The sequence below is a fragment of the Dreissena polymorpha genome, chromosome 15 (assembly GCF_020536995.1).
Source record: "Dreissena polymorpha isolate Duluth1 chromosome 15, UMN_Dpol_1.0, whole genome shotgun sequence".
In the NCBI taxonomy this organism is placed as follows: domain Eukaryota; kingdom Metazoa; phylum Mollusca; class Bivalvia; order Myida; family Dreissenidae; genus Dreissena; species Dreissena polymorpha.
Window position 1 is genome coordinate 34,392,335 of NC_068369.1, and position 24,327 is coordinate 34,416,661.

Below are 24,327 nucleotides of genomic sequence, written 5' to 3' on the forward strand. Positions count from 1 at the left end.
ATTTTTACTGCAGTAATTTTGAATTGAAAAACAAACACCATGTGCAATGCAAAGTGCCATTATAATAGCATAAATAATTACCCAGTTATTTTGATGCATTTCCAAATGACATGCTTATAGTCAGAATATTTTGTGCTTCTGTTGAAAAGTGTGTTATTTGTTATATGCTTGCTATACTTGAGCTATGAAATTCAACTTTTGTTCATGAGATGCCAAAGTATGAGTTTAATTTTGTATTCCTCAGTCGTGCCCTTGTCAAAAAATAACCCACTTTCATACCAAAACACACTTAAACCAACATAATACTATGTTTTTTCTGAGTTTTACTTAGCAGAAGTTGGTTTTTGATATTAAAAGCGAGTTTTATGTGCGCTAAACTGTGCTTAACTGAGTTTAAAGTTGGTTATTTTAAGAAGATGTGTGTTTAAGTGAGTTTTTTCCTGTAAGAAGTTGGTTTTTTGTGTTTCAAAAGTGAGCCTTTTTATTTATGAGTTGGTTTATGTGTGTTTAAGTGTGTCTTTTTGTTTTATAAGCGAGTCTTTTACAACAGAAGTTGGTCTTTTTTTAAACAGAAGTAGGTTTAAGTGAGATTAAATTGGTCTTTTTGTAAATAAGTTGAGAGCTGCAAAGAGGCTTAAAGACTCACTTTAACACACTTTTCAATAAGTTGGTCTTTTGTTTATTAATATAACTCATCAATGAAACAATAATTCTTTAAATAGGTCTTTGTTTGATGTGTATAGCCATAAACAATACAAGTCAATTGTAAAGGGGCTTTTTTTTACAGCTTGTTTGTCCCTATTGTACAATTGTGTGCTCCCCATAATTTTTAGGGAATATTGGATGAAAATGGCTCTTTCAGAACATCACAAGTTCACAGATGGACAACAAGTATCACTGACAAAAACTATAACAATGGTCAAGCTTAGTTTTATACATAATACATGAAAGAGTTTGTGTTTCACTTTGATTTTTTTCTTTATGTTTGTTTTTATTATAAACAATATCTTATGATTGGTTTATGTCTTGAAATTATTTTATTTTTTTAAATTTTAAAATAATCTTATATGATTGTTTATATTTATTTAAAAAAAGTATTTACTTGTAAAATCTGCATATTTAAATAATTATGGTATTTGGAAATGATCTATTTATTTTTGTATATAAGTTATGCAAGATTTTGATATTTTTATATGATACCATCATATCCATTTTCTTAATTTGCAATAAAATAATAAAATGCCAAACATGACCTGTGTTACATCAACTGTCATCTATAGACCGTTCCATAATCGATAAATTGACCGCCGCCATATTGTCAGTCACGTGACTGTCCGCCATTACACTGCTGCTAACTGGTGCGAGACTGCGATTCCAAAAGCCAAAAACGTAGAGAATACCCGCTTAACCGTTGTCGGATAAATAAATTACTTAATGATTTAATGTGATCATCACATTTTTGTTGTTTAAATGATTGTTTGAAGTTGAGATTGATTGTTACAAATAAAATGTTAAAATGCTTTCGTGTATTTGTTTTTTTATATCTGTAATCAAGTGGTAATCATCGGCGAAAATTTGCCGGTTCAGTCTCTCATACTATGTCTTTGATTAGACTTGTTACTTTTAACGTTTCACAAACAATTCACGCATGTATTGTTGTGTTGATTTTAATAGCCGCAACATCAAGCAATTTATATTTTAATTAATACTTATTAAAGATTCTCGGGCAATTAATTACCGCTAATTGTTTGTAATTGGTCTCATGTGGTAAAAATCTACATTCCAAAATCATAACATATTATATTAAGTATGATATTTTTGATACGCCTTCCTTTATTTTTCTTGTTCTAACTGATATCAAAGATAAAAAATTGTGGTTTGGATTTATATTTAATCATGGAATTTTGTCAAGTTAAAAAACGAGCTTTTTATTATGAGAGAGTGATATTGATCTTGACGATCTTTTATGTGATTATTCGGAAGATGAAGAGAATGTGATCTATGTGATATATCTATGTTTTCATCTGTGAATCATTTAACAATAATAAAAAAAATCTAAGTTGATCAAATTACATTTCTACCAACTATCGATCTGAATTAACAAAAGGATAATAATTAAATAATTAGATCTATGTCGATGATGTTACACCTTTCTGCCGATTATCGTTTGAAATTAAAAAGTGATAATTAAGTTGTTTTTTTTAACCACAAACTATGCTATTGTAAAGCAATATGTCAATTAAATTGTCTTTAAATTACGTATTTGCTAGGTTTCCGGTTTTCATTATTTTCCTGTCAAACGATATGCTCAATTTGTTTCATGTGCGTAACGCGTACAATTTTTCGGACTGTCGTTTTCGGATACATTATTTTTCGTCGCTTATAATTTAATTTCGAAGTTCTTTAAAGAAAAAATAGAATGAAGAATACAGATGGGGTGATGCGGACGGTGTGGTTTATCATATTTCGAATTGTATTCAGATGAAATTGCAATTGGAAAGACTATAAAAAATAACAAATAATTATTAAGAAAGCATATGCTAAATGTCATTTTTCAAACATAAATATTTATCTGGTCTGACAGTATTATTAAGCTTATGTTACCTACTGCTTCATAAACATATTATCTTTGAAATACTTTAGTCTGTATAATATGATATTTACATCAAAATGGATTGAATATAGAGCTAGTAAAATTTAAATTATTTATCTGTGGTGTCTATTATTACTTGGTTAATTAGAACTGCTGGAAAAATTAAGATACACAAAAAAAATATAATTATGTGTACTACAGTGGTATACTTCAATAATGTGATACACATATATGTGTGTTGTAATGCCCTACATGCAAACCCTTGTGTCCGAGTCTCTCCACTACTCCCGGTAACTCCCTAGAGTCTCCTCACTTCTCCCTAAATCAGTGTCCAGAGTGGTCTCTTCTCCCTAAATCAGTGTCCAGAGTGGTCACTTCTCCCTAAATCAGTGTCCAGAGAGGTCACTTCTCCCTAAATCAGTGTCCAGAGTGGTCACTTCTACCTAAATCAGTGTCCAGAGAGGTCACTTCTCCCTAAATCAGTGTCCAGAGTGGTCACTTCTACCTAAATCAGTGTCCAGAGTGGTCTCTTCTCCCTAAATCAGTGTCCAGAGTGGTCACTTCTACCTAAATCAGTGTCCAGAGAGGTCACTTCTACCTAAATCAGTGTCCAGAGAGGTCACTTCTCCCTAAATCAGTGTCCAGAGTGGTCTCTTCTCCCTAAATCAGTGTCCAGAGAGGTCACTTCTCCCTAAATCAGTGTCCAGAGTGGTCACTTCTACCTAAATCAGTGTCCAGAGTGGTCTCTTCTCCCTAAATCAGTGTCCAGAGTGGTCACTTCTACCTAAATCAGTGTCCAGAGTGGTCACTTCTACCTAAATCAGTGTCCAGAGTGGTCACTTCTACCTAAATCAGTGTCCAGAGTGGTCACTTCTACCTAAATCAGTGTCCAGAGTGGTCTCTTCTCCCTAAATCAGTGTCCAGAGAGGTCACTTCTACCTAAATCAGTGTCCAGAGTGGTCACTTCTCCCTAAATCAGTGTCCAGAGAGGTCACTTCTACCTAAATCAGTGTCCAGAGTGGTCACTTCTCCCTAAATCAGTGTCCAGAGAGGTCACTTCTCCCTAAATCAGTGTCCAGAGAGGTCTCTTCTCCCTAAATCAGTGTCCAGAGTGGTCACTTCTCCCTAAATCAGTGTCCAGAGAGGTCACTTCTCCCTAAATCAGTGTCCAGAGAGGTCACTTCTACCTAAATCAGTGTCCAGAGTGGTCACTTCTACCTAAATCAGTGTCCAGAGAGGTCACTTCTCCCTAAATCAGTGTCCAGAGAGGTCACTTCTCCCTAAATCAGTGTCCAGAGAGGTCACTTCTCCCTAAATCAGTGTCCAGAGTGGTCACTTCTACCTAAATCAGTGTCCAGAGTGGTCACTTCTACCTAAATCAGTGTCCAGAGAGGTCACTTCTCCCTAAATCAGTGTCCAGAGTGGTCACTTCTACCTAAATCAGTGTCCAGAGTGGTCACTTCTACCTAAATCAGTGTCCAGAGAGGTCACTTCTACCTAAATCAGTGTCCAGAGTGGTCACTTCTACCTAAATCAGTGTCCAGAGAGGTCACTTCTCCCTAAATCAGTGTCCAGAGTGGTCACTTCTACCTAAATCAGTGTCCAGAGTGGTCACTTCTACCTAAATCAGTGTCCAGAGTGGTCACTTCTACCTAAATCAGTGTCCAGAGTGGTCACTTCTACCTAAATCAGTGTCCAGAGTGGTCACTTCTACCTAAATCAGTGTCCAGAGTGGTCTCTTCTCCCTAAATCAGTGTCCAGAGAGGTCACTTCTCCCTAAATCAGTGTCCAGAGTGGTCTCTTCTCCCTAAATCAGTGTCCAGAGAGGTCACTTCTACCTAAATCAGTGTCCAGAGAGGTCACTTCTCCCTAAATCAGTGTCCAGAGTGGTCTCTTCTCCCTAAATCAGTGTCCAGAGTGGTCACTTCTACCTAAATCAGTGTCCAGAGTGGTCTCTTCTCCCTAAATCAGTGTCCAGAGAGGTCACTTCTACCTAAATCAGTGTCCAGAGAGGTCACTTCTCCCTAAATCAGTGTCCAGAGTGGTCTCTTCTCCCTAAATCAGTGTCCAGAGAGGTCACTTCTACCTAAATCAGTGTCCAGAGAGGTCACTTCTACCTAAATCAGTGTCCAGAGAGGTCACTTCTCCCTAAATCAGTGTCCAGAGTGGTCTCTTCTCCCTAAATCAGTGTCCAGAGAGGTCACTTCTCCCTAAATCAGTGTCCAGAGAGGTCACTTCTACCTAAATCAGTGTCCAGAGAGGTCACTTCTCCCTAAATCAGTGTCCAGAGAGGTCACTTCTCCCTAAATCAGTGTCCAGAGAGGTCACTTCTCCCTAAATCAGTGTCCAGAGAGGTCACTTCTACCTAAATCAGTGTCCAGAGAGGTCACTTCTACCTAAATCAGTGTCCAGAGTGGTCACTTCTCCCTAAATCAGTGTCCAGAGTGGTCACTTCTACCTAAATCAGTGTCCAGAGTGGTCACTTCTACCTAAATCAGTGTCCAGAGTGGTCACTTCTCCCTAAATCAGTGTCCAGAGTGGTCACTTCTACCTAAATCAGTGTCCAGAGTGGTCACTTCTACCTAAATCAGTGTCCAGAGTGGTCTCTTCTACCTAAATCAGTGTCCAGAGTGGTCACTTCTCCCTAAATCAGTGTCCATAGAGGTCACTTCTACCTAAATCAGTGTCCAGAGAGGTCACTTCTCCCTAAAATTTGAGCCCAGAGTGAGCCCTGCTTGATACTGTATTTTGGTATGCATTATGCGGTTATGTGTTCTAGATTGTAAAATTCTTGTATTTATTTCATCGTTGACCTATGATCCTTACATGGCGGGCATAATTTGATATCAGCGCAGAGTGTCATAAGATTTGGTATGTGGCATCCATCAACAATCTTTATTTATTATAAATGACACTGAACTGCGAAATATCCGTCTACGGTATGCGACAGGCTCAACAGTGCTCCACAAGCTCCGTGAATGGGCCTAAGCACCCATAGCTGCTGCAATGAAACACTGCTAACATGGGCATTGGTGCAACCAACCAAAACATTTTTAAAAAGTCGTCTGTCTTATCATCGTAATGTATACCAGTTTCACCTATTTATATCACCTGCTGGTACTCAAAAGGTTGTATAACATTAAATGATTAAAAGAAATAATATAAAAAAAGTTACGTGGGGACTGTTTTTAGCAAAAAGTTTTTAGTGGTTCGAAAAAGAGTTTTCGAAAGATTCGAGAATTTATTGAAATTTGATTTTTTTCGGCAGGGTGGGGAGTTTATGTCGGGATTAAAATGGGATTGTAAATAGATACCTTGGATGTTATGTTTGGGCGTGAAGCGAGGCATGCAATCAGACCATCTAATATTTCTATTGAGATGTTAAATAAGACTAGATAGTGAATTGTTGAAGAATGTCTTCTTCTTTTTTGCGCCTCAATTTCTTCAAGGTGTGACATTTATCATTGCTTAGTCTTATGTTTATGTGAGATTTGGTAATAAATAAAATATTTTCGTGTCTCAGTACAATTAAAGTGGAAACTATTTGACAGAAAATGTATTTTTCTAATATTTATTTGATTGACGTGCTGTAGTAATATCCCCAAGTTATGCTTGCTATTTTGGTTTTATTGTGTTTATGAAATTTACAACATGTTTATTTTTTTGCATTTATCCAAGAAACCTTTGATGAGATTGTTGAAAATTTGATGATAAACAAGGGCTGTTTGTAAAACATGCATGCCCCCCATATGGGCTGTCCGTTGTAGTGGCAGCCATTGTGTGAATACGATTTTTGTCACTGTGACCTTGACCTTTGACCTAGTGACCTGAAAATCAATAGGGGTCATCTGCGGGTCACAATCAATGTACCTATGAAGTGTCATGATCCTAAGCAAAAGCGTTCTTGAGTTATCATCCGAAAATCATTTTACTATTTCGGGTCACCATGACCTTGACCTTTGACCTTGTGACCTCAAAATCAATTGGGGTCATCTGCAAGTCTTGATCAATCTTCCTATGAAGTTTTATGATCCTAGGCGTATGCGTTCTTGAGTTATCATCTGAAAACCATTTTACTATTTCGGGTCACCGTGACCTTGACCTTTGACCTAGTGACCTCAAAATCAATAGGGGTCATCTGCGAGTAATGATCAATCTACCTATCAAGTTTCATGATCCTAGGCATAATTCTTGAGTTATTATCCGGAAACCATTTTACTATTTTGGGTCACCGTGACCTTGACCTTTGACCTAATGACCTGAAAATCAATAAGGGTCATGTGCCAGCCATTATCAATCTATCTACGAAGTTTCATGATCCTAGGCATAAGCATTCTTGAATTATCATCCGGAAACCATTTTACTATTTCGGATTACGGTGACCTTGACCTTTGACCTAGTTACCTGAAAATCATTATTGTCATCTGCGAGTCATGATCAATGTACCTATGAAGTTTCATGATCCTAGGCCCAAGCGTTCTTGAGTTATCATCCGGAAACCATTTGGTGGACGGATCGACCGACAGACCGACATGTGCAAAGCAATATACCCCCTCTTCTTCGAAGGGGGGCATAATAATAATAATTGCAAAATCTCATGGTAATAGCTTGCATAAAGAAAACTAATGAAAAAATGTTTTGTAAGTGATATTTATGTGAGGTCTAACTCTTTCAGTGCTGGAACCGAATTTTGAAGGCCTTTGCAAACAGTTTGGATCCAGATGAGACGCCACAGAACGTGGCATCTCATCAGGATCCAAACTGTTTGCTATTCTGATAGTATTCTTTGAAAAAAATCTAAGAAAATGCTAGTTTTAGAAATTCAGCAGACGACATTTTAGCAGACGACAAATTTCCCAGCATACATAGGGCTAAAGTGATAGAGGACAGAAATAATTTCATGTTGAATTGCAGATTTGCAAAAATTGGTCCCTGCAAATGTCACAGATTACTATTATCTGGGGACTCTTATTTCAATCTGCCCATGAACAGTACTGTGTACGAAGTTTCCGATGTCACGCCAGGGGGGTTTCCCCCAAAGGCCCACGACTTGAATATTAATTATTTGCAAACTGTTGCAACAAGGGTCAATATTTTGAGAAAAATAAACTTACTGGAAAATGTTCAATGTAATCCTGATCCGGCGACATAGGTTTCAATTATTGTTGTTAATGCTTTTGACGCCAAATGGACTTGATATTGGAAAGGGTTTACATGAAATAAGTATCATACCTTGCTTGCTAAACAGTTGGTTATACTAATGTTCAAGTGTAAGATTTCTTAATCAATTAGAGAACTCTAAAAAAAAATGTGTGTTGATATTTGGGACAATTAAGTGTAATAAATCTCAGTAAAAATTTTGTCATTAATGATGAAAGTAACAAAATGGATATACATGTATGATGATCAAGTTAGTTAAACTCAAATGTCAATACTAGATCTCAGCAAAAACTGCTTGAAAAAATGTATGATGGTTATAACATTCCCCTGTCTTGCTTATATAAGTATTACACAAATATACATTAATTCCACAATTCAGGACATTGTCCATGGAAGATTGATGTTAAAAATAAGCCTAAAGTATTTGGCTACTGTAACGTATTTGACTACAATATATTCACTCTTACAATGAAAATAGTTTATCTTGATCAACATTTAATGAACAATACTGAAACCTTACGCTGGCGGATGTAACAATATACGCTTAGGTCCATTAAACATTTCCCATCATTTGAATAGGAGAAATTCATTCCCGCTAGGGCATTTTGAGTTAGGTGCTTTCTTCTCAAATAACGGTAATGAATAATGGAATGTATAACACAAGTTGGCTGTTGTTTACGCCCATGGTGATGTCAAAATGGTGTGGTTTATCATATTTCGAATTTTATTCACATGAAATTGCAATTGAAAAGACTATAAAAAATAACAAATAATTATTAAGAAAGTATATGCTAAATGTCAAATTTTAAACATAAAAATTTATCTGGTCTGACAGTTTTATTAAGCTAATGTTACCTACTGCTTCATAAACATATTATCTAGAAATACTTTAGTCTGTATAATATGATATTTACATCAAAATGGATTGAATATAGAGCTAGTAAAATTTCAGTTATTTATCTGTGGTGTCTATTATTACTTGGTTAATTAGAACTGCTGGAAAAGTTAAGATACACAAAAGAAATTAATTATGTGTACTACAGTGGTATACTTCAAGAATGTGATACACATATGTGTGTGTTATAACGCCCTACATGCAAACCCTTGTGTCCGAGTCTCTCCACTTCTCCCTGAGTCTCCTCAATTCTCCCTAAATCAGTGTCCAGGGAGAAGTCACTTCTCCTAAAAATTTGAGCCCAGCGTGAGCCCCGAAGACTCCTTTTCCAAAAATAGGCAGAAAAAACCCTGAAAGTGCCCATATACAAAATAAATAAATTAAGTTGATTTATTTGGAAAGTAGAGTATTATGTAACCTCTACGGACAAAACACTGGTAACTAAATGACGAGAAAAAAAATGTTGAAAAAAAAATGAGTTGTGTAATGAGCTTTATCTAAAGCCATACAACAACAATTCACTTAGAAATTCTATACGCTAAACATTATAAATGTATTAAAATAAACTTAACAGAAAACAAGTTAAGGTCTTGAGAAATATTTAAACTTTTACAGTTTTGACTGTATTTTGAAGTTATTTTGCTTTGTAACTCTATATTTATTTAATTTTCAAATACAGTTACCAATTAACATAGTGCAAAATATGTGTTTATTAAATTGTTCTTTGCATAGATTCATAGTATGTACTGTATATAACAGCCACAGTCAGTTCTTGAAAATCCATGTATCACAAAGACTTATGTCAATTAAAAATTCTTTAATAAGAGTTTTAAGAAACTCTTGTCATTACTATTTTAAAGCCTCTGGTAAGTATGTTCTTTCATTTTGCGTCAGCCCCCTCCAGCAATCTGTCTACAGGCCTGGTTATACACTTTTGTACTTGAAACTGGGTGTCACCAGATAAACGCAAGAAGGCGTATAAAAAAGAATATCATATAAAATGAAATGGATGGCTTCAATGACAAGCTGACACAAACATGTCATTAAAATGCAAATAACATAAACTGGATATTTAGCTATTATTTCACATTGAAATGACTAGTCTCAAATTTCGCAATAAAATAACCCATTTGGCTTCAAGATATATTATTTTTGCAAACCTGTAAAATATATGCAGTGAGGAAATGTTGTATTTCATACATTTAATCTTAGCTGGTAGAAGATTTTTTCACAATTTACACAAAAAACAAAAACAAGAATATCAGCGAAACTGATGGATGCTCCCCGATGATGCGCTTTGTCAATCTATGTGTTAATAACCACCTTAAAAAATATTTCATTAGCCTCCGTGACCTTGCCCTTGACCCCAGTGACCTCAAACCTCATCAAAAGGTAGAGGTCCATGCAAGGTACCTACATGCCAAATATGAAAGAGATCGGTAAAGTATTGAAGGTGCTATGAGAAACTGTAAGAAAAGCGTGACGGAAAATCTATTATTAGCCTTGGTGACCTTGAGCCCAGTGACCTCAAACCTCATCAAAAGGTAGAGGTCCATATAAGGTACCTACATTCCAAATATGAAAGAGATCGGTAAAGTAACAAAAGCATGACATAAAATCTATTATTAGCCTTGGTGACCTTGATCTTGACCCAAGTGACCTCATCAAAAAGTAAAGCTCCATGCAAGGTACCTACATGCCAAATATGAAAGAGATCAGTAAAGTATCGAAGGTGCTATGAGGAATTGTAACAAAAGTGTGACGGAAAAATCTATTATTAGCCTCGGTGACCTTGACCCCAGTGACCTCACACCTCATCAAAAGGTAGAGGTCTTTTCAAGGTACCGACATGCCAAATATGAAAGAGATCGGTAAAGTATTGAAGGGTGTTGAGAAACTGTAACAAAAGTGTGATGGAAAAATCTATTATTAGCCTCGGTGATCTTGACCTTGACCCCAGTGACCTCATCAAAAGGTAGAGGTCCATGCAAGGTACCTACATGCCAAATCTCAAAGAGATTGGTAAAGTATTGAAGGTGGTATGAGAAACTATAACAAAAGTGTGACGGAAAAATCTATTATTAGCTTCGTTTATCTTGAACCCAGTGACCTCATCAAAAGGTAGAGGTCCATGCAAGGTACCTACATGCCAGATATCAAAGAGATCAGTAAAGTATTGAAGGTGCTATGAGAAACTGTAACAAAAAAGTGACGGAAGTGAGGAAGTAAGGAAGGACAAACTGGCAACTATATGCTCCTCAAAAATTTTCGGGGAGCATAAAAAAACAAATGATATCAGCAGGAAAAGGCTAAAGTCAACCACCTATTTTATTTAAATTGGTAAAATACCACTATATAATGTTACAACCCAAATATCAAAACTCTGGGCCTTGTGGTTTCAGAACAGCAGGTTTAAAGGGACCTTTTTGCAGATGTTGGCATGTATTTAAGTTAATCATTAAATGCTTTATATTGATAAATGTAAAACATTGGATCTAAAAAGCTCCAGCAAAAAAACAAGAATATTTTAAAGAAAGAAAAAAAAAGTAACCCTCAACTGTCTGGCACCACTGACCCCTGGAGTAAAAGTCTATTGCTTTGACAACTCAGCCAGCTCTGCTTATACAATGAGTGATGTATTTTATACTTTATATAAAAAAATGTTGTAGTATCACAAAGTATAACGACAACAACAGAACTCTCCAAATTATTTAATCGTTTCGCGTCACAACTCTTTATAATTTTCAGGAGTTTAAATCATCAAAAGATGCATATAATGGATATTTTAGAGCATGGTAAATGTTCAGTATTACTTTTTCTCACAAATAACACGACTACAATAAAAATTTGTGGACCTGAAACATTTTTTTTCTTTTGTCAATTTACCACAACGTGAAAAGGCCCCTTTAAAAAATGTATGTTTCTTCTAAACTTTTCATTTACCATAAAATCCCTTGCAGCATGGCTAATAATGTTGAAGTATTATAATTAAAAGAAATGTTGTACAGGGTCAATACATGTTATTCTCTCCCTGCCACTGTGGGGCAGTCACTATCAATTATATTCAAACAACACAAAAACAAACAATATTTACTGCCATGTTGTAACAAGTTAATAGATAAAATAAATTGCCTTTTCAAAATCAAAATATGTCATCTGCATGTAACTTATATGCAAAACAACTGAACTGGATAGTGGCTTTTATGCAAAACTGTCATTAAATTTCATCAATAATAATAATAATAATAATGATGAAATACATGTAAATGCCCGTTTCTCAAAAACACCCATCAGTGAAAGAAATATAGACACAGTTTTCTCCACCATCACAATATCTTTGAACATGCTCTTTGTATCCACATAAAAAGAACAAAACAAATTAGAAACAAGAGATATTTGTAAAACATGTTTCCCTCCACTCCCACTCCCACATATTGTATGATGCCTGTACCCTAACTCTTTCAGTGCTGGAACCGAATTTAGAAGGCCTTTGCAAACAGTTTGGATCCAGATGAGACGCCACAGAATGTGGCGTCTCATCAGCATCCAAACCGTTTACTATTCTGATAGTATTCATTGAAAAAAATCGAAGAACATGCTAATTTTAGAAATTCAGCATACAATATTTTAGCAGACGACAAATTTCCCAGCATGCAAAGGGCTAAAGAAATAAATCAGCCAGCACAGGAATTCAATACATTGATACATATATAATTGGATCAGTTGATAGGCATATTCCTGTTTTCTCAAATAACTGCCATACTAATTTGCATGATTGTAAGTCAAAGCAATCTGAATGTAGTCCAAGCTAATTTGTTTTGGTATAGAACAGACCTACATATCTTCAAAGTTATTGTTAGACTGCATGATGAATAATAAAGTTAATGTCCAGACAAGCGTTTTGTTGAGCAGATTTAACTTGGACCTTTAAGTGTGCCTTTAACCTTTGAGGTAGGGAGACACCTGTTAAATGAAACACAAATTCTCTTATGGTTGTCATTTCTGGTAATTTATTTTAAAATTGCATAGTGAACAACTATTCATTACATGATCTAAACTCCGCATTTACATAATAACTTTCCTATGTTATACTTAAAATGCATTTTTTTTTTAAACAGGCAAACAAATAAACAAATATTATAGAAAACGCAAACACGTTTTATTTCATACTATTTAGGGATTGTGTTCAATGTTGTTTCCTTTCATATGAATATGAACACATGGTCAGACTTGCAATTGCATGATTATATACTAGACCCAATACTGCTACTATGATTCAATACCCATTCCTTATAAAAATTACTATGCAATATAAATATATATAGTTGAATAGCTGATTTGGACGACTTTAATGAATATTCAAAAGATTTGTTTGGGCCTGTTATGTACTGAAAAATAAAAACCTTTAAGCACAAGGCAGCAAATAAATGTGATCTACATAATGTAATTTGAAATCCTAACAGTTAAATGTTTTTAGAAAATCACAAATTGTTTTATGACAAGAGGGCCAGAAGCCAATGGTTGCTTAACTGAGACTTCCGGGAACTTAACTGCTCTCAGAAATGTTTGAGATTTAAAAAAAAACATTTTCAAACTTGGCCAAAATATCAACAAGAGAGTTCACAAGGTTTTACTATAGCCATAATAAAGGAAAACTGCCCAGCCCCCTAGTGACCATGTTTTCAACAGATGAGAACCATTTTCAAACTAATCCCAGATATAATTAAAACCAATGTTCTGACAAAGTTTCATGAAGATTGGGAAAGATATTATATGACTTCTAGAGTGGGAAAAGTATATGACTTCTAGAGTGTTAACAAAGTTTTACTAAAGCCATAGTGAAAAATGCCTCGCCTCTTGGTGGCCATGCTTTTCAACAGACTGGAACCATTTTCGAAATCATCCACAATATCATATGAACAAATGTTCTGACCAAGTTTCATAACGATTCGACTATAAATATGACTTCTAGAGTGTTAACAATTTTAGGTTTTACTATAGCCATATAAGGAAAAAAGCCCCGTTCCATGGAGGCCATGTTTTTCAACCAACATGAATCTTTCTCAAACTCAGCTGAGAAATCATTAGAACAAATGTTCTGTCCAAGTTTCATGAAGATTGGACTAAAACAAAGACTTTTAGAGAGTTAACAAGGTTTTACAGCCAATATATATATATATATATATATACATATATATATATAAGGAAAACTGCCCCGCCGCCTGGCAGCCCTTTTTTACAACAGACCAGAACCATTTTCAAACTCAGCTGATATATTCTTGGGGAAAAAGTTTTGACCAAGTTTCATGAAGATTGGACAATAAATGTGGCCTCAAGAGTGCTAACGAGGTAAATGTTGACTGGGCACGACAGACTACCGACACACAGTGATCACAAAAGCTAATAAAAAACACTATAACAAATCACAATTTTTAAAATAGCTGTTTTGACAATTTTTAACTCAACAAGTCAGTTTGTACTGGATTGCAACGGCTGTTTTCATAAAAATATACATGTTAGAATGTGTGAAATTGGATCAAAATTGTGAAATGGGGATCCAATGACCCTTTATAAGAAGATTATGACCAAAATGCATCTGCAAGCCAAGGCCAAGTTAATATTATAATGCAAAGTGGAAATTATTGCTTATATTGGTGTTTGGCAAGAATTGAAAAATAATAATAACAATTGTGTATGCAGTAATATGCTAGTACTATAATTATTAGATAGGGTAGGGGATTCTAATACACTGTGCTTTATGACTAAAATTTCAGTAGTAAATTACACATAGTTTGCATAGCATCTTGTTGAGATTTTTTTAAATCGTATAATAAGTTAACAAAATGAACCTCAGCTCAGATATCCTTACAGTACAGGCACCGTGTACTTAAACAAAAACGCCTGTCCGTTGTGTTCACTTTTCCCGATGGGTGACATTTCGTGGGGGACGGACACGCTACTGACTGCGGTGTTCGGTGAACACCCGAAATCAACGGGATTGCATGCTACGGGAACACAGTTGATCACCGCGATGCTGAGCAGCCACCGTAAACGCCTGTCTGTGAGGGTCATTTACGCGTTTAAAATGTAAATGCACAAAAGAAAATTATATACTACATGTAGATATTACATGTATGTGCACATGTATGCATACTTAAATTCGGACAGTACGTAAAGTCGGAAACGTAAATAAAGCGTTTACATGATCAATACTATTAACTCTTATTGTGTTAATCAATGCAATTGCCCTTTTTAACAACAAATATAGAGTTTCAAAGAAATCATTAAGTGAGTATTAAATCATTTATTTATTTGTGTCCGACTTTAAGTACTGTCCAAATTTACATACTTCATCAGTATGTTACGACATTTGTGTGCAGTCAGTAAACAATACAATAACTGTTTCAATAAAGAAGGAACTGAAACAGCGTAACGGTAACCATACAGCGTGTTTAAATTATATTTTATTAATAGGAAATGTCAATGCCAAATAATTCACAAGGTACCCTGGTACTTAAGTTGAAATTCACAACAACACTTTTAATGAAAATTAAATGATCTCAATATTGTACCCGTTACAAATTTTTTATTTACAAATAAATACACCCACGCCAATTTTCGCGCGCTTTTAAACAGGACAAAGAAATGCATTTATTTAATGTAGAAGTTGTAACCGAAAATAGCTGTCCACGACGCGTGCAAACCATGTCAGGTGATTTACGCATGTTGGAGTACAACTGTCCTGATTGGGCACTTATTTCATCAAATCTTTAAATAGAATCATATGCCAAAATTCATTTGATACTTTCAAAAATTGCTAAAGTTTGTGTTTATGACATTCTAAACTTTACCACTCTTATCGTCTATATTACCCACCCATAATTTGCTTTTAAAAATGGAAATCGGGCATGTATGGGATTATGGAGTAAATTGATAAAGATGGGAGAAGTTGCATGTATGCGATTGAGACAGTTGACACGTACGTATCGGGGAATCCAGAGACTCGGGATAATATGATTACTACAATCAGTTATGAGTTCTCCATGGCTTCAAACTGTTAATTGCATAATCAAACACGCAATGAACACTACTCCAGGTGCGGCATCCTAAAACTAGATGCAAACACGGTTGTTTAAAAAGACAGAAAACACTGTTATGGGCATGCAGGCTTTTTCCGCTCCATTTTGGGAAAACGCCACACTGGAATTTTGGGAATTTCGCGTCGTGAAAACCCCCATTTTGGGAAAAAAATTAATCGCAAAATTGGCTCAATTGGGAAAAATAATCGCATGTAAAAAGTGTTTCTTATATTTCAAAGAAGCCGTTAAAGGGATCTTTTCACGGATTGGTAAATTGACAAAATTGAAAAAAGTTGTTTCAGATTCGCAAATTTTCGTTTTAGTTATGGTATTTGTGAGGAAACAGTATTACTGAACATTTACCATAGTCCAATATAGCCATTATATGTATCTTTTGACGATTTGAAAACCTAAAAATTATAAAGCGTTGCAACGCGAAACGATTGAATAATTTGGAGAGTTCTGTTGTTGTCGTTTAAATTAAGGAAACTACGAAGATTGCTTATATAATGTATAAAATACTTATACTATGTATACCCGGCGGAATAGCCGAGAGGGCTGATGCGTTTTTACTTCAGACCAACTCCACGACTCCGGGGGTCAGTGGTTCGAAACCTGGTACCAGCTACTTTTTTTTCCTTTTTTTAATTTTATTCTTGATTTTTTACTGGAGCTTTTAAGATCCAATGTTTACATTTATCAATATAAATCATTTAATGACAAACTCCAAATATGCCAAAATCTGTGAAAAGGCCCCTTTAACTGGTAAATAACGACTATTTTGATAACTTTTTATTAAAATTTTACAAAATATTATGAAATGTGTAATAAGTGCAGGTTTTTTAATCTGAATTTGGGGAAAAGGCCTGACCTTTTTTGAGGTGAAAAAAATCGCGCAAAGCGCCGGATTTTGAGGAAAATAAGGAAAGTCTTAAATAATCATTAACATATTTTACAGTTTTTAAAACAAATTCAAGGCAACAAATAATTTAATTATGCAATACTTTCTATTTTCTACACTGGATCAGGTTAACTCATATATTTTAAGGTTAAAAAAAAAATATAAAAAATAAAAAAAAAATTGAAATTGGGATTTTTTTTTTTCAATTGGGATAAAAACAACCAGATTTGCATTGGGAATGGGGCCGAATTTCGGACCCGTGGCATAGGGCGGAAAAAGCCTGGCATGGTTGTGAAATACATTATTCATTATCACTTTTAAATAAAAAGGATCAATACAATACATTTATGTTCAATTATTTTTAGCAAACACGATGAACACCGCTGTAGATATTATGGGTCCGCGGTGATTCGCAGTGTTCCAACTTCGCCTTATGGCAAACGGGTTCATATTGGTAAGCGAATACAGTGAGATGAACACCGCTGCGAGTGGCATTTGTTTAAGTACACGGTGCCTCAGCTGTACTGTAGTTTGACCTATTGACAATTTTTTGGACTCTTTTATGAACACAAAAAAATCTGATTATTGAAATAAAACATGCAAATTTTAGTGAAAGAAGGGCTACACAGACTTAACAATTGAGTCCTAAATTTAAAAAAAAAACATTTGCTTTTTCAACAGTTTCAAGATTAAATGAAAACTTACTTTTATTTATATTTCCAGGTTTAGCATTTGCAATAAGGACACTCAATACAAACAAATAAACAAGAGATGTGTTTGCAGAAACACAATGCCCCCTATTGCGCCGCTTTGAAGCCATATATTTGACCTTTGACCTTGAAGGATGACCTTGACATTGACCTTTCACCGCTCAAAATGTGCAGCTCCATGAGATACACATGCATGCCAAATATCAAGTTGCTAGCTTCAATATAGCAAAAGTTATGACCAAGGTTAAAGTTTGGACGCCGCTTTGAAGCCATATATTTGACATTTGACCTTGAAGAATTACCTTGACCTTTCACCACTCAAAATGTGCAGCTCCATGAGATACACATGCATGCCTAATATCAAGTTGCTATCTTCATTATTGCAAAAGTTTAACCAAGGTTAAAGTTTTGAGCTATCACTAAAGGTGATACAAACATACCCTGCAATACCAAATACACAACTATAGACACACATGTTTAATTGTGACTATAAACTGTTTGGAAAGTTATATTCAATGTCTATGTGACATTTTAAGATGCTATCCTGTTTTTAATGATATGCAAGGCGCCTAACTGGCTACTGAACACCTGAGAGCTATAAAACGCAAACATAAAATATGCTATCCCTCTGAAATAAACCCACCTATCAAAAAAAATTAACATAATATGATGTGGTATGTGATATCAACATTATATTACAGGCGTTGTTAATTGTATCATATTAACAACAAACAAGATGTGTTTGTGAAACACAATGTCCCCCTATATGACGTTTGACCTTGAAGGATGACCTTGACCTTGACCCTCCCTTCACCACTCAAAATGTGCAGCTCCATGAGATACACATGCATTTCAAATATAAAATTGCTAGCTTCAATATTGCAGAAGTGACATTACATGAGCAGTTTTGACCCATATATTTGACCTTAAAGGATGACCTTGACCTTTCACAACTCAAAATGTGCAGCTCCATGAGATACACATGCATGCCAAATATCAAGTTGCTATCTTCAATATTGCAAAAGTATTCATTAAATAAGCGATTTGGGCCACATATATTTGACCTCTGACCTTGAAGGATGACCTTGACCTTGACCTTTCACCACTCAAAATGTGCAGCTCCATGAGATACACATGCATGCCAAATATTAAGTTGCTATCTTCAATATTGCAAAAGTACTCATAAAATGAGCGATTATGTCCACATAATTTTGACCTCTGACCTTGAAGGATGACCTTGACCTTTCACCACTCAAAATGTGCAGCTCCATGAGATGCACATGCATGCCAAATATCAAGTTGCTATCTTGAATATTGAAATACAGCAAAAGTGTACATTAAATGAGCGATTTTGACCCATATATTTGACCTTTGACCTTGAAGGATGACCTTGACCTTGACCTTTCACCACTCAAAATGTGCAGCTGCTTGAGATACATATGCATGCCAAATATCAAGTTGCTATCTTCAATATAGCAAAAGTTATTGCAAATGTTAAAGTTGGCGCAAACCAACCAACAGACCAACCAACCAACAGACCAACCAACCAACAGACAGGGCAAAAACAATATGTCCCCCACTACTAATTTAGTGGGGCACATAAAAATGTTATTTCTTTATTTCACCACATGACATGGCAGTTAAATTTCTATTTGGCTGAAAAGAGATTAAATTAGCTTATACGGTTACAAAATGTAATTTTTTTATATTATTTTAAATGTAAATTTAGTTACCACGGGAATATCATGTTTCTTTGTATGATTTATAAATACACTGCTTTGGAATTTGTAAATTTATCTATCAATTGAATCGCATTGAATGAAAATGAATATTAAGTCCATTTTTGGTGGACAACTTAATGCTTTGGATTAAGTCTGATGTTTCCTTATTTCAGCCATTTCTCAAACAAGTGAATTGAAAGGATATGATATACATGTACAATATACTATAACGCTGATGGCTATAACAACAAGTTGACATGAACACGCTATTATTATGCAAATCACATAAACTGGTTACTTAGCTGAAATTGCATGTTGAAAGAACTTTTTTTGAAAGTAACAATAACACATGATCTATCTGACATCAAAATACATCATTTCTGCAAACCTGAAAATAATACGCTGTAATTATGTTAAGGGAGACATGCCTGATGCGTGACCATTTTTAAGTTTCACCAAGCTGTTCAATGCTCAACAAGGGCTGTTTGTAAAACATGCATGACCCCCTATATGGGCTATAAGTTGTAGTAGCAGCCATTGTGTGAATGCGTTTTTTGTCACTGAATGCGTTTTTTGTAACTGTGACGGTGGTGGTGGTGGTGGTGGTGGTGGTGGTGGTAGAAGAAATAGTAGTAGTAGTAGTAGTAGTAGTAGTAGTAGTAGTAGTAGTAGTAGTAGAAGTAGTAGTAGTAGTAGTAGTAGTAGTAGTAGTAGTAGTAGTAGTAGTAGTAGTAGTAGTAGTAGTAGTAATAGAGTAGTAGTAGTAGAAGTTGGTGGTGGTGGTAGCAAAAGAAATAGTAGTAGTAGTAGTAGTAGTAGTAGTAGTAGTAGTAGTAGTAGTAGTAGTAGTAGTAGTAGTAGTAGTAGTAGTAGTAGTAGTAGTAGTAGTAGTAGAAGTAGTAGTAGAAGTAGTATTAGTTGTAGTAATAGTAGTAGTAGTAGTAGTAGTAGTAGTAGTAGTAGTAGTAGTAGTAGTAGTAGTAGTAGTAGTAGTAGTAGTAGTAGTAGTAGTAGTAGTAGTAGCAGTAATAGAGTAGTAGTAGTAGAAGTTGGTGGTGGTGGTAGCAAAAGAAATAGTAGTAGTAGTAGTAGTAGTAGTAGTAGTAGTAGTAGTAGTAGTAGTAGTAGTAGTAGTAGTAGTAGTATGCATTACAACAAGGCTAGTGTTGTGTATTGGGCAAATGTATACAAGTGCAACTTGACCACATGACCAGTATCATGTGTTTACCACACACAGAAGTCAGTTATGTAATAGACCATTAATTCCACTCCCAACTTTGGCCACTTGCCAAGATACTGACCAGTATCAGATGGGGTTGTGAAACTGTGTAAACAGTGAACACCAGTCCATGTAATACTGGCCTACCACTTGTACTAGTTGATTTGGAGTTAAAACAGTAATGCATGTACAAATGAGACACTAAGCTCAAAAGTTAATTATATGTGCCTCTGAAGTGGGTTGAAATTTACAATCTTTGCTTGGCATTTGAGGAAATCTAAACTCTCAGGGTTTGGATAGAACATCCCCAAATTAACTTTTCTTTACACTGTTGTTATTTTTGTTCAATACACAAATATTAACCTAACTTTACAAATCCTGTACAGTAAAGGAAACTAAATCTAAGTTGATATTTTAATATGCTTGATCCTATTTATGTATTAACATTGTTTTATACATACAAACTGTGTTGCTGTTTTTCAAAAAACAAGCAGATTAAAAATTAATTATATTTTTATGTATAATTTGAATTGACAAAATTAAATGCAAGATGCGTAGCAAGAATTACATGTTTGATTTATTGTCAGTGAATCGTGACATTTTCTCAATGTTTCAGACCACCAGTTTGTCAAAGCTATCAACCGCTTGGATGGTCAAGCTAAATAGAATTGACCCAGCAAATCACAACTGTCCTGTTGCCATATAATATTACATATCATATTACATTGGTTTTTTAAATGTTGAATTCTCACGTCATTTCCATAAACATAGTATTTACTGGCACAGAAACAAAGGCTTATACATCATTATGAATGAACATGTGTCAAAAATTCAATTTGTAAGTCTCTTTACTGGACAGTGTGAAAACAGAATAAACTAGTGACCTGAAAATCAATAGGGGTCATCTGCGAGTCACGATCAATGTACCTATGAAGTGTCATGATCCTAGGCAAAAGCGTTCTTGAGTTATCATCCGAAAATCATTTTACTATTTCGGGTCACCGTGACCTTGACCTTTGACCTTGTGACCTCAAAATCAATAGGGGTCATCTGCGAGTCATGATCAATCAACCTATGAAGTTTCATGATCCTAGGCATATGCGTTCTTGAGTTATCATCCGGAAACCATTTTACTATTTCGGGTCACCGTGACCTTGACCTTTGACCTAGTGACCTCAAAATCAAAAGGGATCATCTGCGAGTCATGATCAATCTACCCATGAAGTTTCATGATCCTAGGCATATGCATTCTTGAGTTATCATCCGGAAACCATTTTACTATTTCGGGTCACCTTGACCTTGACCTTTGACCTAGTGACCTCAAAATCAATAGGGGTCATCTGCAAGTCATGATCAATCTACCCATGAAGTTTCATGATCCTAGGCGTATGCGTTCTTGAGTTATCATGCGACAATCAGCTGGTGGACGGACCGACATACCGACCGACCGACCGACCGACATGAGCAAAGCAATATACCCCCTCTTCTTCGAAGGGGGGCATAAATATGACAACTGACATCTAAGTGTTACCTTTACCTTTGAGGGAACATGAAAGAGGTTTCTACATGTTAAAAATATTTGGCAAGTTATAAAGAAGTGCATGATTACTATTGAAATATTAGTTTGGATTGACCATTGACCTCTAAATCTTACTTTGAGCCAGGGACATGGGTCTTACACGCAAAATGGTGAACTCTGTTGCCAGTTATTGCTCCATTAATAACAAAGTAACAGTTTGGACAAATTTGACCTTTGACCTGTAAGTAAGCCCTTGACCTTTAAGTAAGGTAGACAGGTGTTACATGTTAAACACCGTCTCCTTATGATGGTCTTTTATAATTATTTATTTTAAAATTGCATGATGAATGATGAAGGTACTGTCTGTTCAAACCCGAACACACACACATACAATAACAGACACACAAATGCACACTTATACACTCAACCATTTCTACAGCTATATCATTGTTTCTGAAGCTGTCTCAAATAAAAAAAATAAAAAGATTTGTCACAAACATTACCCATGTTTACCATCCAATGCTTTGTCAGAGGGTTTGCAAACCTGCAATGTCTAAGTTTATGTGCATATAATTTAGGAACATTTACATATCTGCGAATGAAAATTGTGTCATTTACATCTACACTTAGTGGTTATTACATATTTTTAATCAAGCACTTAACAAATGGAAAATTGGAAAAAGTTCGCTTCACAGACATAGAACATATTATACAGACAAACTGACTAACTGACACACAGAAGGATGCCGTTTCTACGGGGGAATAACGAGCAATAATTTCTTCAATTCTTTGTTTAACCTTTTTTAGAGCACAGTTGGCTTGTGTATGTTGTTTAGGGGTTTTATGTAGTATTTTCTCTGTATCATGTACAAACAAATACACACAAAAAACACTTATGTTAAGTTAAATAGATTTAAAAGTATTGAAAATGTCACCAACTGTTACTGAGCTGTAAGATATTTGTCCCAACATTTATTAACCTCAGTTTACCCCTTCAATGAGGAAACTGTATTTACAGGGTTGCCGAATGATGAAAAAAATGGAGAAAAAGAAATTGCTAATAGCGCAGTCATTTGATACATTATAATTACAGACATTTCAGTACAATTCACGTGGCTTTCACGTGTAATGTTACTATTATTCATGTGTCTTTATGCATCTAGAATCTAATATAGTGGTAATGACAAATGTAAGCAAAGCAGGTTGGGATAAAACAAATGATTGTTAATACAAATCTGCATCTCGCATATCAGAATCACAGACTATTATCGTGACATATCGCATGCTTTAAGGGTTGTGATTTAGGTGAAGTCGGAGGGGAGGAAAATCATGTTGACTGATTTTGACTGTGCGAATTGCGTGAATAACGCAATGACAAACTTTAAACAAACATTTAAATCAACACCTTCTTTAACTTCATTACAATATTTATTTATGAAAATTAACCTTTTTAACGTCACATTCAACATAATTATGGAAAGTAAACAAGTTTAATTGTGATCAAGAACTTGTGATCAAGTACAATTATATGTGCTCTAATCCCTGTGAACAATGACGGCAATCTTTTGTTTGTTTGTTACAGTGTTCAACAAACAACACTTGAGTAAATTCTTTACCAAGGGATCCGTATTTTAAGAGTTTTGCACATGGCATTCACTTTGCCTTACCAGGACAGTCGATCTTCCGTACCAATTCAGAAAATGGTATTGCTTTCTGATTTATATACACTTTTGTTTCTGACCATCACAAACTCTCCGAAATTTTGTGAGATTCGTTCGTTCTTTCAATAATCTTCATTTTCGCTGCAAAAAGGCACCATTTGCACACAATCAGCAAAGAAATACCAAACACCTTTTTAAAAGACCGAGTTTAATTGGAATATTGGTAAACGACAGCCAATGACAATGCTTGTTTCAAATATGCTAACTTAAAAGGCAGAAACTATCAGTGCAGTATGCAGAAGAATCGAGAGGGCCAGAGATATATCGGGCCGCTTATGAAATACACCCAAGGAATGGATCATATGAATTTACTATAAATGACCCCGGGACAACTCGATCTGCAGAAAACCGCAGAAAAATCACACCCCAGTTTATAGTACATTGTCAACATCAAAAAGCTCTAGTTCCCAGTTATCTCTATTTAACCTGTAGTGAAGCTGAAAATGCCCTGTGGGACAGATGGAATAATTATATATTTGCTGAAACAAATTATCAAAAAACATGAGTGTTTAATATAAATGGGTAAATTTCTTATAATATTTAACCTATGTTTTTAAATATTTCAAACTTTCTTAATAGGCGTATAAAATATACTGCAAAAAATCCAAATGCACATGATTACCTTTCTTTGGATATTTTTACTTATATACACATCTCTTGGCAATTTGGGCAAAATTGTACACTCATTCAAGACTTTTTGGGGTAACTAATTATACAAGCTCTCTACAATGAGTGGGGAAAATATAGGATTATTATGGTCACTTTACAACCAGATATAATGTTACTTGTCCTGACCTATACATTTAAGT

At 35.1% G+C, this 24,327-nt stretch overlaps 2 protein-coding genes across 2 annotated transcripts in view; both read right to left on the reverse strand.

Annotated features, from left to right (window-relative positions):
• The window catches only part of LOC127861196 (protein timeless homolog), a 131,404-nt gene that overhangs the window by 22,847 nt on the left and 84,230 nt on the right, over positions 1 to 24,327 (reverse strand). The window lies entirely within an intron of this gene.
• Positions 1 to 24,327, reverse strand: part of LOC127861185 (uncharacterized) — a 300,757-nt gene that overhangs the window by 6,734 nt on the left and 269,696 nt on the right. The gene's annotated exons all lie outside the window — the stretch shown is intronic.